Here is a 12,794-nt window from a genome sequence, read left to right as displayed (position 1 = left end):
TCGTTTCCGATTTTAACGCGTTTTTCGGTAACAGTTTTGGCACCCCAGGTGGGAACCTGCTTTTGAATCTCGACGGATCCGTGGGATCGTGGGACCTGCAGCCGGCCCCGAGGAATTCTCCGGGAGAGCTTCCGATCCCCGGGCCAGAGAATTCTGAGCAAGATCCCCTGGATTGAGGTAAACAAGGCATTCTTTGAAGAAGAAACTTAGGTAGAATAATACGTGGGGTTAGTTTCCCACATAGGATAGGATAGCGGGTTTGAGTCCCACAGGCCTGCCCGTAAGGCGCGGCGAAAGCCACGCAGGGTCGGGGCCAAGAGGTGCCTCGGTTGGTAAGTCTCTGCTAGGCGAAAGCCTGTGGAGCGGGACCCGAGGGTAGGGGAGTCTTCAACAGGGGGTTGAAGTCTCCAGGGATATCTAGCAGGGGGCTACAGATCCCAGTGGCAGATTTCCAGTGAGACCTCTAACGGGGGTTGGAGTCCCTCTGACTAGTATTTGTGATAGTGCACTATCACAACTACTAGTCGACTGGGAGACGGGAGCATTACTGAGTAGGAAACCTATCCCACAGAGAACACCTTTGCGATGTATTTTGAAGCACTGGAAAGACGTCGGGGGCGGTGACCCACTAACTCGGAAACCATTAATTGAATATTGCAATCATTGGTGGCCAACGTATCAATTGGAAGGTGGGCACAAATGGCCAGAACACGAGACATTGCAATATCGTACCATCTTGCAATTAATGTTGTTTTGTAAAAAGGGAAGGCAAACGGGAAGAAGTGGCATATGTTGATTTGTTCTTTACACCGTGGAATCATCCCGAGCAGCAGAAACAGCGTGAGGTATGTCCACAAGATTCTACGGCAATGTTTCTGAAAAGAGGAAAACGTGGTGAGAACTTGAAAGAGTGTTGCTCTACTTGTGATACTGGATACTTCGCTTGATGAAACTGACAAGAAAATAGTATGGAATACAGCCAGAAGGCAGGTGCAGGGAGCACATGCTAACGGGAATTTACAGAGAACAATGAATAAGAATTTTCCATCTACAAATCCCGAGTGGGACCCTAATCAGCCAGGACCCAGGGGAATGTTGACTAGATGTCAGAGAGAGATTTTATTTGGAGTAAGACAAGCAATGCCAAAAGCAATAAATTGGTCAAAATTTATGAAGTGAGACAAGAATTAAGTGAGTCCCCTTCAGCCTTTATGGAAAGACTGAAGGTGACCACCAGAAAATATACTCATTTGAACCCAGAAAAACCAGAAAAAGCAATTCAGCTGGTCTCTATATTCATAAGACAATCAGCCCCAGATGGGGGCGGGGGGAGAGAAAACAACCTTCAGAAACTAGAACAACCTGAATCCAGAGATCTGGGTTAAATGCTTGAAGTAGCTTGGCATGAAGGAGACCAGGGGAATCAACCCTAGCTGAACACCTGGTTACACTGAAGCTACGGAATGAAGAAATAGAATTTTTGGTAGATACGGGAGCCACTTATTTGGTATTGAATACACGTGAAGAGAAATTTGATCATAAATCAGTAGATGTTGCTAGCGCAACAGGGCAAAGAAAAATTAGCCCCTCTCAGAGCCATTAAAGTTTAAATTGGAGAAGCAATGGGCAACTCACCAGTTTCTGCATATGCCTGAATGTCCACTGCCTCTGTTATGACGAGATCTATTAGGTCAATTAGATGCTCAAGTAACTTTTAAAGATGGAGAGATTAAATCACTAATACCAGAATCAAAAGCCACAGAGGCGAGAGCGTTTATGTTACAGGATTCCTCCAGGGAGGAACGGGTTCCCGAGGAAGTGGAAAACGTAGTAATTCCTTTGGTTTGAGCGAGCGGAGCTCCGGAGCGATCTAAGTGGGCAGAGCCGGTAAAAGTAACCTTAAAGCCTGGAGCCAAGCCCGTAAGACAAAAACAATACCCTATTAAGCGAGAGGCTCGAAAAGGATTACAGAAGTTAATTATAAAATTTTTCAGAATATGAGCTTTTAGTGGAATGTGAATCAGAATATAGTACTCCTGTGTCGCCAGTAAAGAAATCTAGAGGCAAAGAGTATTAGCTAGTTCACGATTTAAGGGCTATAAATCAGGTGGTCCAAGATATACATCCGGTAGTAGCTAATCCATACACTTTACTGACCTCTTTTAAAGGAGGAGCATAAACGGTTTACTGTACTAGATTTGAAGGACGCCTTCTTTTGCATACCTCCAGGCATAAAAAGTCAAAGCCTATTTGCTTTGGAATGGGAAAGCCCCACCACAGAATGAAAGACACAGCTACCATGGACCGTACTTCCACAAGGATTTAAAAATAGTCCTACGATACTTGAGACTCAGCTGGCAAAAAAAAATTAGAGATATAGAAAAAACAGAACCCAGGGAGAGGCATCTTGTTACAGAATGCGGATGACATTCTGATAGCGGCACAAAGTAAAGAAAAATGTTTTGAAATTTTTAAATTTTCTCGGCCAAGGAAGATGCGGAGTTTCCAGAAACAAAACCCAAATAGGAAAAGAAGCAGCCATTTATTTAGGATTTGAAATATCTCAAAGACAAAGACAATTAGAAAGTGAAAAGAAAGAAACTATTTGTCAAATTCCCGAACCTAGCAGCCCGAAGGAACTGAGAGCTTTTCTGAAAACAATGAAATAGCATCAGCTCTGGATTCTGAACTATAGACTGTATGTAAAACCATTATTTGAGGCATTGAAAGACTCAAAAGGATAAATATTTAACCTGGACGCCCGGATGCCAAACGGCATTCAAAGAACTGAAAAGAGCCTCGATGATGGCCCCTGCATTAGGCCTACCTGATTTCGCTAAACCTTTTCAGTTGTTTGTCCACGAAAGACAACATTTAGCCCTTGGAGTGCTGACACAGCGACTGGGAACCTGGAAGAGACCTGTGGGCTACTTCTCCAAACAACCTGACCACGCGAGTAAAAGATGGCCTAGGTGTTTACGGGCAGTAGCAACAACAGCGCTGCCGATCCGGGAAGCCCCAAAGTTAACAATGGGACAGAAGATGACAGTATATGTCCCGCACATAGCGGTGACTGTTTTAGAACAAAAGGGGGGTCGTTGGCTATCCCTTAGCAGAATGTTGAAATATCAAGTTGTTCTGTTAGAACAAGACGATGTGGAATCGAAGACTACTGCTATACTGAATCCTGCTATGTTTTTAACAACAGAAAACCTTACGGACAATTTAGAACACGATCGCTTGCTAACTATTGAACAAGTCTATTCCAGCAGACCAGACCTGAGACACAAACCTCTGGGAAAATCCTGATCTGGAGTTGTTTACAGATGGAAGAAGCTCTGGGCGAGAAGAGAAGCGAATGGCCGGATATGCTGTCGTTATCGCCGCCGAGGGAATGGAGTCAGGGGTGCTGCCTGCAAACACCTCAGCACAGAAAGCAGTATTGGTAGCATTGAAGCGAGCTCTGCGAATGGCAGAAGGACAAAGGATAAATATCTAGACTGATTCCAAACGTGCATTTGGTGTGATCCACGATCATGGAGCTATTGGGAAGGAGAAAGGACTGCCATCAGCCCAAGAATCATCAATACAGCATAAAGAAGAAATTCTCCAACTTCCGGAAGACGTGCAGAAACCAAAAGAAGTGGCGGTAAAGCGTTGCAAAGCTCATCAATTTGGCCAGACGGCTGTAAACATAAGCAAACGACTGACCGATAAAGCTGCAAAGAGGACTGCAGAGCAAGGTATCCTTGCACTAGTACCAGTAAAACAGATCAGAATTCCAAAGTTGAAACCGAGATATAATAAATTGGATGAGCAATTAGCAGAACAATTGGAAGCATCACAAAACACAGAGAGATGGTAGGTAACACCAGAAAAACAAGTAATAACAACAACCACCCCACAAGTTATGACAGAACTTGCAAAAGAAAACCATGAGCAAACACATTAGGCTGTAGGCGCTACGGTTTTGAGTTTAAAAACATCTGTAGCGTGTGTAGGCATGACAAGAATAGTTAAACCCATAGTAGCTAAGTGTCCAATCTGTCCTAGAAATAATCCCCTGAACCAAAGGAAACAACCTTTAGGAGTAACAAAACAAAAAATTCTCCCGGAAATTATTAGCAAATTAAGTTCTCTGAGTTACCCAGACAAAATAGATAGAGCAGTATTTGTCAGTGCTGATTGACAAATTTTCTAGATGGCCAGAAGCTTTCTCGTGCTGCACCGACAAAGCTAGAGTAGTAGTTAAAACGTTGCTGAAAGAAATAATACCAAGATTTAGAGTGCCAACGGGAATGTCCTCTGATAGAGCACCACATTTTTTTGCAGAGGTACTTCAACAAATTAATAAAATTTTGGGTAGAAAATGGGACCTGCATACACCCTGGAGACCACAATCAAGTGAAAAATTTCAGAACATGAAGCAAACACTAAACTGACATAGTGGAATGTTATTGATCTAGGATGGAAGTATTGAGAAAATTATTATTTCAGAACTTCCAAACAGGGGAAATGTAACCAAAGTGATGAAATCAACCAGAGACGGTGTTCCATTACGGGAACATGGAGCGTACCAATCAGCGTATCTGTCGATCTGCATTTTAGTCCGTAGGCGATCATTAATGCGAACAGAACAACAGACAACGTGCTTCTGTCAGAAAAGGATGAAAAAACGCTGTTTCGCTTAGCGGACTGAGAAAACTAGCCAAGACTGCCAAGAGTAAGAGCCGAGAAGCTAAAAGGTAATTCCGGCAGGGGGAGATCGCGACCACCGACTCACAGACCACCACCGACCCAAGTAACAGAAGAGAACAACGGAAGAGGACAACCGAGCCTGCGCAGCGATTTACATACGGAACGAGCAAGTTTGTACCAATCAGCAGACAGGACAATAATGAATATGTATGAATACGTAAAACATTGATCTACAAATTGTACGGGAAAGGTGCGTGAGGTACGCACGCCAGGAGGAGCGATCCCCCGTGCATCCGGCGCCGCGAATAAAGAATGCCTGCTCTTTAATACTAAATTGGTGTTGAGGAGTCGTTTCCGATTTTAACGCGTTTTTCGGTAACACAGGGAGTCAGATCAAGAGAGCCAGAGAACAACAAAACACCGACAGGCTACAGGACAGAGCAGGAGGAAAAAAAAAAAAAACGGAGCCAGAGCCAGGCAGAGAGAGGCGGAGAAAGAAAAAGGAGCCACAGGCTACAGGACAGAGAGAGGGAGGACTGAAAAGACGGGGAGGCAGGGAGACACTCAGAGCGAGATGGAGAAAGAAGGTGCGGGGGAGGGGGGGGCGCAAAAAAAAAGTAAATTTTGCAGCAGGTAAGGAAAGAGAGGGGGCCGGGGGAGAGACAGGGAGGGCCCAGGACGCACAAGAGAGGCAACGGGGCCCCAGTGGCCCAGGACTCACCGCGACTCTCGCTCTCAGCGCTGCTGGCACAATTTAGCCGTTCAGATGCTTCTTTCCCCTCCTCTCCTCCCTGCCTCTTCTGCAGCTCCAGACTCTAGGCCGTCCTCCACCTGAAGAGAATACGTGGGTGTCTTACAGCTCTTACCAGATGAGGCTTCCTAGGCACGTAGCCTAGCTCGCCCGTGCTGGAGCTGGGGGCAGGCGCACGGGGCAAGGGGGGCCAGGGGAGGCTGAGGGGGAGCTCTGGTGAGCTGGGGAGTCGGCCATCTTCTGCACCCAGAAGCTGCAGGGGGAAAAGGTCATCATCCTCCTCCTCCTTTCCCTCTTCCCTTCTATCAGCTCCCGGGTAACTCCTAGGGCTGCCCTCACCCGCTCGCCTTTAGCATACCAGAAGCCTGCCTCGGCGGGTCATTTGAAGCTTCCCATCCCACCAGCCCCAGTAGTACAGGCACACAAGGAGATACCCCTGCACCCACCAAAGGGGCTCGCTCACCTCGCCGGCAGCCCTAGGCCTCACCCGACACAGGGAATCGTGTCCGACACACCACCACGCTGCAGCAAGAGCAGAGGAGGCCTTTCCTTACCAGGAAGCAGCAACGAGCACGGCGGCATCACCTCGCAGGCACTGCAGCATCGCAGGGCTGTTACCTGCGGAGAGAGCAATGGGGATCACAGGGACGCCACCGCGCGTGCGCGGCTCCCGGGCTCAGTACCCAATTCTGGTCGCTGGGCAGCAGCATTATCTGAATTACTCTTCTCGATTAATACCATCCAGAAACCGTAACTTGGCTGCATCCACAGAGCTTCTATTCCTCTGCACCTTTCCCCCTCGCAGCCCCAGCAGCGCCGTTCATTGCCTCTGCACCAAACAGCAAAGTGTCTCGAGGGAGGAGAAGCAGCACAGCAAACCTGGGGAACAAGGTTGGGTTCCCACCCCCGCAGAATAAGCCCCAGGAACTGCTTGTAGGCATGTGGCATCAGGGTTGTGATCGGGTTTTGGTTTGGTTTTCTTTTTTTTTCCCCCGCCTTCTTTACATAATGTAATAATTGGGGTTGCTTTTCCAAACTACTGAGTTCTGTGGGGATTTTTTGTGCTTTTGCCCTACAAAAAATGGTCATTTTCACTTTCGGTTTTGTGCATGAGAATGGTTGGCGGGTGCTTTTAGGTTGTTGTTCCTTCCCCCCACCCCCTTTTTTTTTTTCCTTTCCAGCCGCACAAATCCAGCTGGAGTTGGCTTTCCCAGAAGCCCCAAGTTGTTTTCTTTCCACCAGAATTCTTCCTGTATTTTCACCCCTCATTGCAGGCCCAGAGTCAAGGGGTTTGAGGTATTTTTGTGCCCAGGCAGCAGCTCCCAGGCTGCATAAGCAGCCCCACAGGGGGAAGTCCCCGTTTGAGGGAATCGGCCCCAAATTGGGATGGGAAAGTGAAGAGAAGGAGAAAAAACCCTGAATAACCTGAAAAAGAACACCTACTCCAGCCCACCAAGCACCGGTCACCTTGCCTGACTCACCTCCAGGGCCCACATCACGCTCGGCTCATCGCTTAGCACCCTCAGATCACAAAAAAAAAAAAAAAAAGAGTAAAACCCATAATGGAGCCCTATAGCCATCAGTCACATCTTCCCTCCAGTACTACACACAGACTCACCTTCTTACAGCGCTCCCCTGGGCTCTCCTCCGTTGCCCTGCACGACTCATCCATCTGCACCTGGAAAAACAGTGTTACTGAACAAGTCACCTGGAGGCACAGCAACAGCTTAACCATTCCACAGCTCCTGCGCCCACGTAGGAATACCATCTAGAGCCCAACTACAGCCTGCCGTTAAAGGAAATGCATTAAATCAAACGTTAAGCCCTCGCACATACAAGCCGGAACAGCAAAAACACGGCACGCTCGCGCACCCAGGGCGCAGCCCGACGGAGGTCCACGCGCACCTCGCCGGTTTGATGCGGAGCCACCCAGCATCCCTGCGAGCACAGCTGCAGGCGCAACAGCAGTTTCACCTACACCCATCTCGGCACGCAGCGCTTCTGAAGCTTTAAGCTGAAAGCCCTACCTTGACGCTTGGCCACACTAGAAGCGAGCCGTAGCTAGGACTCCACAGAAACACAGCAACACAAATTGCACACCCACAGCGGCGACAGCCTTGCAACTACTTAGACCAGGAACAACAGAGGAAAGTAAAACGGCTTCATCACCCGCACAGGAAAAGCGGCAGACGGAGGCAAAGGGTCAGCATTCATAGCCCTTACAGAACACAGGCGTTCTCTCTCCTTCCATTCCTAAACCCATCCCTTAGGTCTAAATATCGCAGCCCTGCTGTGGCAATAGCGAGAGCGGGGAACGAGAGCCCTGCCGCCGGCCGTTTGTGCGGCAGGACACAAAAACAGAGGGACATGTTTTGCCACACACAACCCTGAATCTCCTGAAAAGTTATGTTTACCAAAAATAGGCATTTGGAACATATTGCCAAAAACAAAACATTCGGCAATAAAACTTTTATGTGTTTGACACCCGCACATTTTTTGGGAACTTGCTATTTGCTTCCTGGTTTTGCTGGTCTTCCCTCAGAAGTTCTACCTGCAGCCAAGTTATTCCCACCCGCCCGACCGGTTCAAGCATTCACCTTCCTGGTATTACCAGCACATTGAGACACAGGCGAGGAACTTAACTGCTCTTCTAAAACTATCCAAATGACAATTACAGCCCTGAAAGAGGAGTGGAAGAGAAGAACAGGAGAGATCAGGCAGCAAAAATGCTCTGCAGGCTGCTGCCAGCCAACACTGCACTCTTTTGTTAAAGCCACCCCGCCCCCCCAAATGCAAACAAAAAAACCCCCCATGACTTCATGAAGTGCGTGGGTTTTTTTTCTTTTCAGTAGTCCTTTTGGAGCTCATCCCTGTCTCAGCATCTTGTCTTGTCAGAGCATGAAGTGCAGATGATCTGTATCCCGATGACATTTGCATGGGATGAATACATTTTCAGAAATAGACCCGATCCGTGAGACTCCTGTCACCTTTGTGGTTTTAATAATCGTAACTCAATTTTATCGACTGACACACTTGTGAGAAAACTAATTAACTTGAAACGTAGCCTCTCCTCGGGGAAAAAATGTGTTAGACACCAAATGAAACCGATTCAGAGCTCCAAACCACGATGGAGCCGATAGAGCTGTTGTGACTTAGTTTGTATGTTTAATTAATTGGTTAATAACTCTTCTAAGCAGCGCAGAATGAAGAGCTGGACCCAAAGAGGGTGCGCTGCGCTGGATCCAAAAAGCACCCTTCCTCCAGAGACCCGCCTCAGGTGGCGAGTTCGCTCTGGTGCATGCCGGCCTCCCGAACTTCGGGGTCCGATGTGACCGGACCCCCACCTCCGGGGAGGGTCCTCGTACCCTGCCCAACCCTTGCTTTCCCCTGCAGCCCCCGATGCCCCCACGCCACCCCCACAAGCAGCCAAACCGGCTTCTGCTTTTGGCCCCCAAACCAGCTCACTTTGGGACCGGTTCTGAGCCAAAAAGCCCAGCTGCTGAGCCTGTTCTCAAGTCCCAAAAGCGCAGCACTTGACCTCTGCTCCTCAGCCCAAAACCACACCACTTAGTCCCCTCGCTCAGGCCCTCAAAACGCACGACTCGATCTGTTTCAGGGCCCCGGCGTCAGCCACAGGAGCCTGCTCTCAAGGCCCAGGAACAGAAGAGCTGTGCTCTCCACGCTCAGGGACCAAACCAGCTGAACCTGGCTGCGTCCCGGCCCCCTCCGCAGTCCCCACGGGCAACGCTCAGGGCCGCGGAGAGCGCAGCCACCCCGCAGCCCTGCACCCCCACGGCCCACGCGGGCACTGTCGGGGAGGCCTTGGGAACTGAACTGCGCGGGCCCGGCCCCGCACCCCGGCGGGGCAGCCCAGCACCGGCCCGGCAGCGCTTTCTTCCTGCTCTCGCAGGCCTCGTTTCCCCGGCAGCGCCGGGCCCGCACCCCAACCCCACAGGGGGCCGGGCCCGGCCCGCCTCCAGCAAACCGCGGCGGCAGCAGCCGGGGTCCCTGCCTGCCTCGCGGGCAAGGGGGGACCCGCCCGGCACCGCAGGAGCCCCCGCCGGGGTCGCCGCCGCCGCCGCCCGACCCCGACGAGGAGCAGTCGAGAGCCGGGTGGGGCTGCCCCTACTCCCCGGGGACGGGCACGGGCTCGGCCCCAAAACCCAACCACCGACCCACGACAGCGCTCGGCCCGGGGCCGCTGCTGCCCGCACCCCGCCGCCCCCCCGGGGGCTCCGCGGACCGGGAGACCCCACAGCCCAAACCCGCCGACCCACAGCGCGCCCGGCCATGCGGCTCCTCACCTGCTCTGGCGCGGCTCCGGCTGCCCCACGGCCCGGCACGGAGCCGAACCCGGCCACCGGACCATCCGCCAACCCCCCCAACCCCCGGACGCTCCGGGACGGTTCTCGTCCCTTTTCGCTCTGACGCCTCGAGCCGAGCCGGCCCCGCTCCTCCGAGCTACCGGCGGTGCCCGCTCTGCTGCTCGGGGCCGGGCCCTGTTCTCGCCCGGACGCGAGAAGCCGCTCCGGGGTCTTCTCGGTGCGTCCAGCCCCGTGCCGTGCCGGAGCGGGGAGAGCCGGGTACGAGCGTGGAGCCCTGGGGCAGGGGTTGCCCCAGTGCCGCCGACGGTGTGTGGGGGGGTGTCGTCGTCCCCCGCCCCACGCGGGGGGCGCACACACGGTACACCCGCGGGCAGGGGCATCCCCGGGGAGCCGTGCGGCCGGGCTGCGCCGTAGGAGGGGAAGGTGATGTTGGTTTCCCATTTTCCCCGCAAACTGATCCTCCCCCCCGGCCCCCCTTTCCCGCGCGTTACAGCCCGCGAAAAAGCTTTTAACAACCCGATCGACAACACTCCCTTTATCCCTCTTCCAGCAGCAGCAGCAGCGAGAGATTAAGGCAACTGCAGCAGAGGGGAGGAAGGCAAGGAGAGCCTTTTCAAGCAAGGGCAGGACAAAATGCACGGCGTGGACAGGCACAGGAGAGGCTGCATTATCTGGAAAGCACAACGCCTGCCCAAGGGCAGAAAATAAGGAACGAATTGTTTCCAAGGAGCTGCAGCAGACGAATCACCTTTTTCTTTATTGCACTCCTGCCCTTTGTTATCCAAAGCGATAGGCTTCACCACCGGGCAGAAAATAGCTGCCTAGATTTACACGGACAACCAGAAACAATCAAGCCACCCAGCAAGAAGTTCGCAGCAGAGGTATAACCCATCAGCAGCTAAAACATTTGTTACGCAGGCACAACTAGGCACTAAACAAAGGCTTTCCAACTCTGGAGGTCTAGAACAGGTAGACATTAGCACAGAAGCACAAGGGGCTCCGTCACACTGCACAAATCTCCCCGTGCCTACACACGCACACGTTCAGAAGTTAGTTATCAGAAAACGCCCGACTCAGCCATTTGCCACAGTCACGAGACTCACGAGGTGGGCTCAGAGTTTTAAGGCAAGAAATACCTCCCCCACCCCCCACCAGAGATCTTTCAGGCTCCAGACCTGCCATCTCCCCGCACCAAACGTAACCGGCCAAAGGGTTTCAGGTGACCCAAAACACAGTACACAAAAAATAACCGGGGAGAGCCCTACATTGTGGAAAAGCGAACGATGCCCGACCGGGGCTTCTCTGCGGGGCCCGGCCCCCGCCCCGCCCCCGGCCCGACCCGCACGGAGATACCCCCCGGCCCGCGCCAGGCCTCACCTCACACGGAGACCCACCCGCTGCCCGAACTCACCCACCAGCGCTCTCCGGCCCCCGGACACGGCCGCGCTGCTCTCTCAGGCGGCTGCCGCAGGCGAGGCTCGGGCACCGCCAGGCCTCCAGGCGTCCCGAGGGGCTGCCGGCCACCGCAGGGGATGGCTGCCGGCGGCCGGACCGCCGCGGCGCTCCCCGCCCAGCTCCGAGCAGGCTCCGCCGGCCGCGGGCTTCCCACGCCGGGCCGCAGAGGGGCCCCGGCACCGCACAGGGACGCCTCGCGACCCGGCCGCCACACGCACCGGCCCTTCGGCCTCCACACGCACCGCTCCCGCCCCCGCTCCGACGCGCACGCGCCACCGGAAGCCCGAGCCCCGCGGGGCGGCCCTTAAAGGGCGGCCGGAAGGAACGGCCCCCACCGGCCCCGCCCCCGCGCCGGACCGCCCCCGCGCCCAGCCGGTGAGCGCCAGCGCCCCCTGCTGGCCGGGCCGCGCTCAGCTCGCGAGGGCGCCGAGGGCCGGGCGGGGCGGGACGCCCCGGCTCGGGGCCAGCGCCTTCTCGGGGCGAGCAGGAAACCCCTGCGGGCCCCGGTCACGGCCGGGCAGAGCCGCGCGCCCTCCGAGAGCTGCTGAACGGGGCTGCCGCTCGTGACACATACCGAGCCGTCTGCGACGGGAGCGGGCAGAGGAGGAAGGGGCCGGCGGCCGCGGGGCCTGGCCGCAGGCGGGGGGGAGGGGCTGGGGCCCGGGGGGGAGGGGCTGGGGCCCGGGGGGCCGCCCCCCTCCTCACAGTTCCCTCACAGTTCCCTCACAGTTCCCTCCCAGTTCCTTCCCAGTACATAACAGTTACCTCCCAGTACATCCCAGTACATCCCAGTAGATCCTGGTACATCCCAAATCCCTGCCAGTTCCACCCGGTACAACCCAGTACAAGCCTGTACATCCTAGTTCCTCCACGGTACATCCCAGGGCATCCCCGCACATTGTAGTGCCTCCCAGTACATCCCAGGTCCCTCCCAGTACTGGGAGGGACCTGGGATGTACTGGGAGGGACCTGGGACGTACTGGGAGGGACCTGGGATGTACTGGGAGGGAACTGGGATGTACTGGGATGTAATGGGACGGAACTGGGATGTATTGGGAGGCACTGGGAAAGAAGTGGTAGCGAACCGGGAGGGAATTGGGATGTACGGGGATGAACTGGTAGGAAACTGGGATGTACTGGCATGGAACGGGGATGTATTGGGATGTACAGGAACGGAACTGGAATGTACTGCGATGTACTGGGATGTAATGGGAGCACATTGGAATTTACTGGGATGTACTGGGAGGAAACTGGGATATACTGGGAGGCATTGGGAGGGAAGTGGGTGTCAACTGGGACATTCCAGTTTCCTCCCAGTACATCCCAGTTCCCTACCAGTGCAGCCCAGTACATCCCAGTTCCCTCCCAGTCCGTCCCAATCCCCTCCCAGTACATCCCAGTTCCCTGCCAGTATGTCCCAGTACATCCCAGTTCCCTCCCAGTACATACCAGTTCCCTCCCAGTACATACCAGTTCCCTCCCAGTACATCCTGGTACATCCCAGTTCCCACCCAGTACATCCTACTACATACCAGTTCCCTCCCAGTTCACTCCCAGTACATCCC

General features: G+C 53.7%; 1 long non-coding RNA gene across 3 annotated transcripts in view; it reads right to left on the bottom strand.

The window, feature by feature from the left end:
• The window catches only part of LOC142051462 (uncharacterized), a 269,004-nt gene extending 257,787 nt beyond the window's left edge, over nucleotides 1–11,217 (bottom strand). The window contains exons 1-2 of one of the 3 annotated variants that reach the window (XR_012658498.1): nucleotides 11,190–11,217; nucleotides 8,067–8,128 (exon numbers count right to left, since the gene is read on the bottom strand). This is a non-coding gene — a long non-coding RNA (uncharacterized LOC142051462). Of the gene's footprint in view, nucleotides 1–8,066; nucleotides 8,232–11,189 lie in introns of those variants that run through there. The other 2 variants (XR_012658497.1, XR_012658499.1) reach the window with 2 other exon arrangements.
• Between the last annotated feature and the right edge of the window lie 1,577 nt (nucleotides 11,218–12,794).

This window comes from Phalacrocorax aristotelis, unplaced genomic scaffold (assembly GCF_949628215.1).
Source record: "Phalacrocorax aristotelis unplaced genomic scaffold, bGulAri2.1 scaffold_33, whole genome shotgun sequence".
In the NCBI taxonomy this organism is placed as follows: domain Eukaryota; kingdom Metazoa; phylum Chordata; class Aves; order Suliformes; family Phalacrocoracidae; genus Phalacrocorax; species Phalacrocorax aristotelis.
Note: the sequence above shows the minus strand (reverse complement) of the source record. Positions and strands in the feature narration are given on the sequence as shown.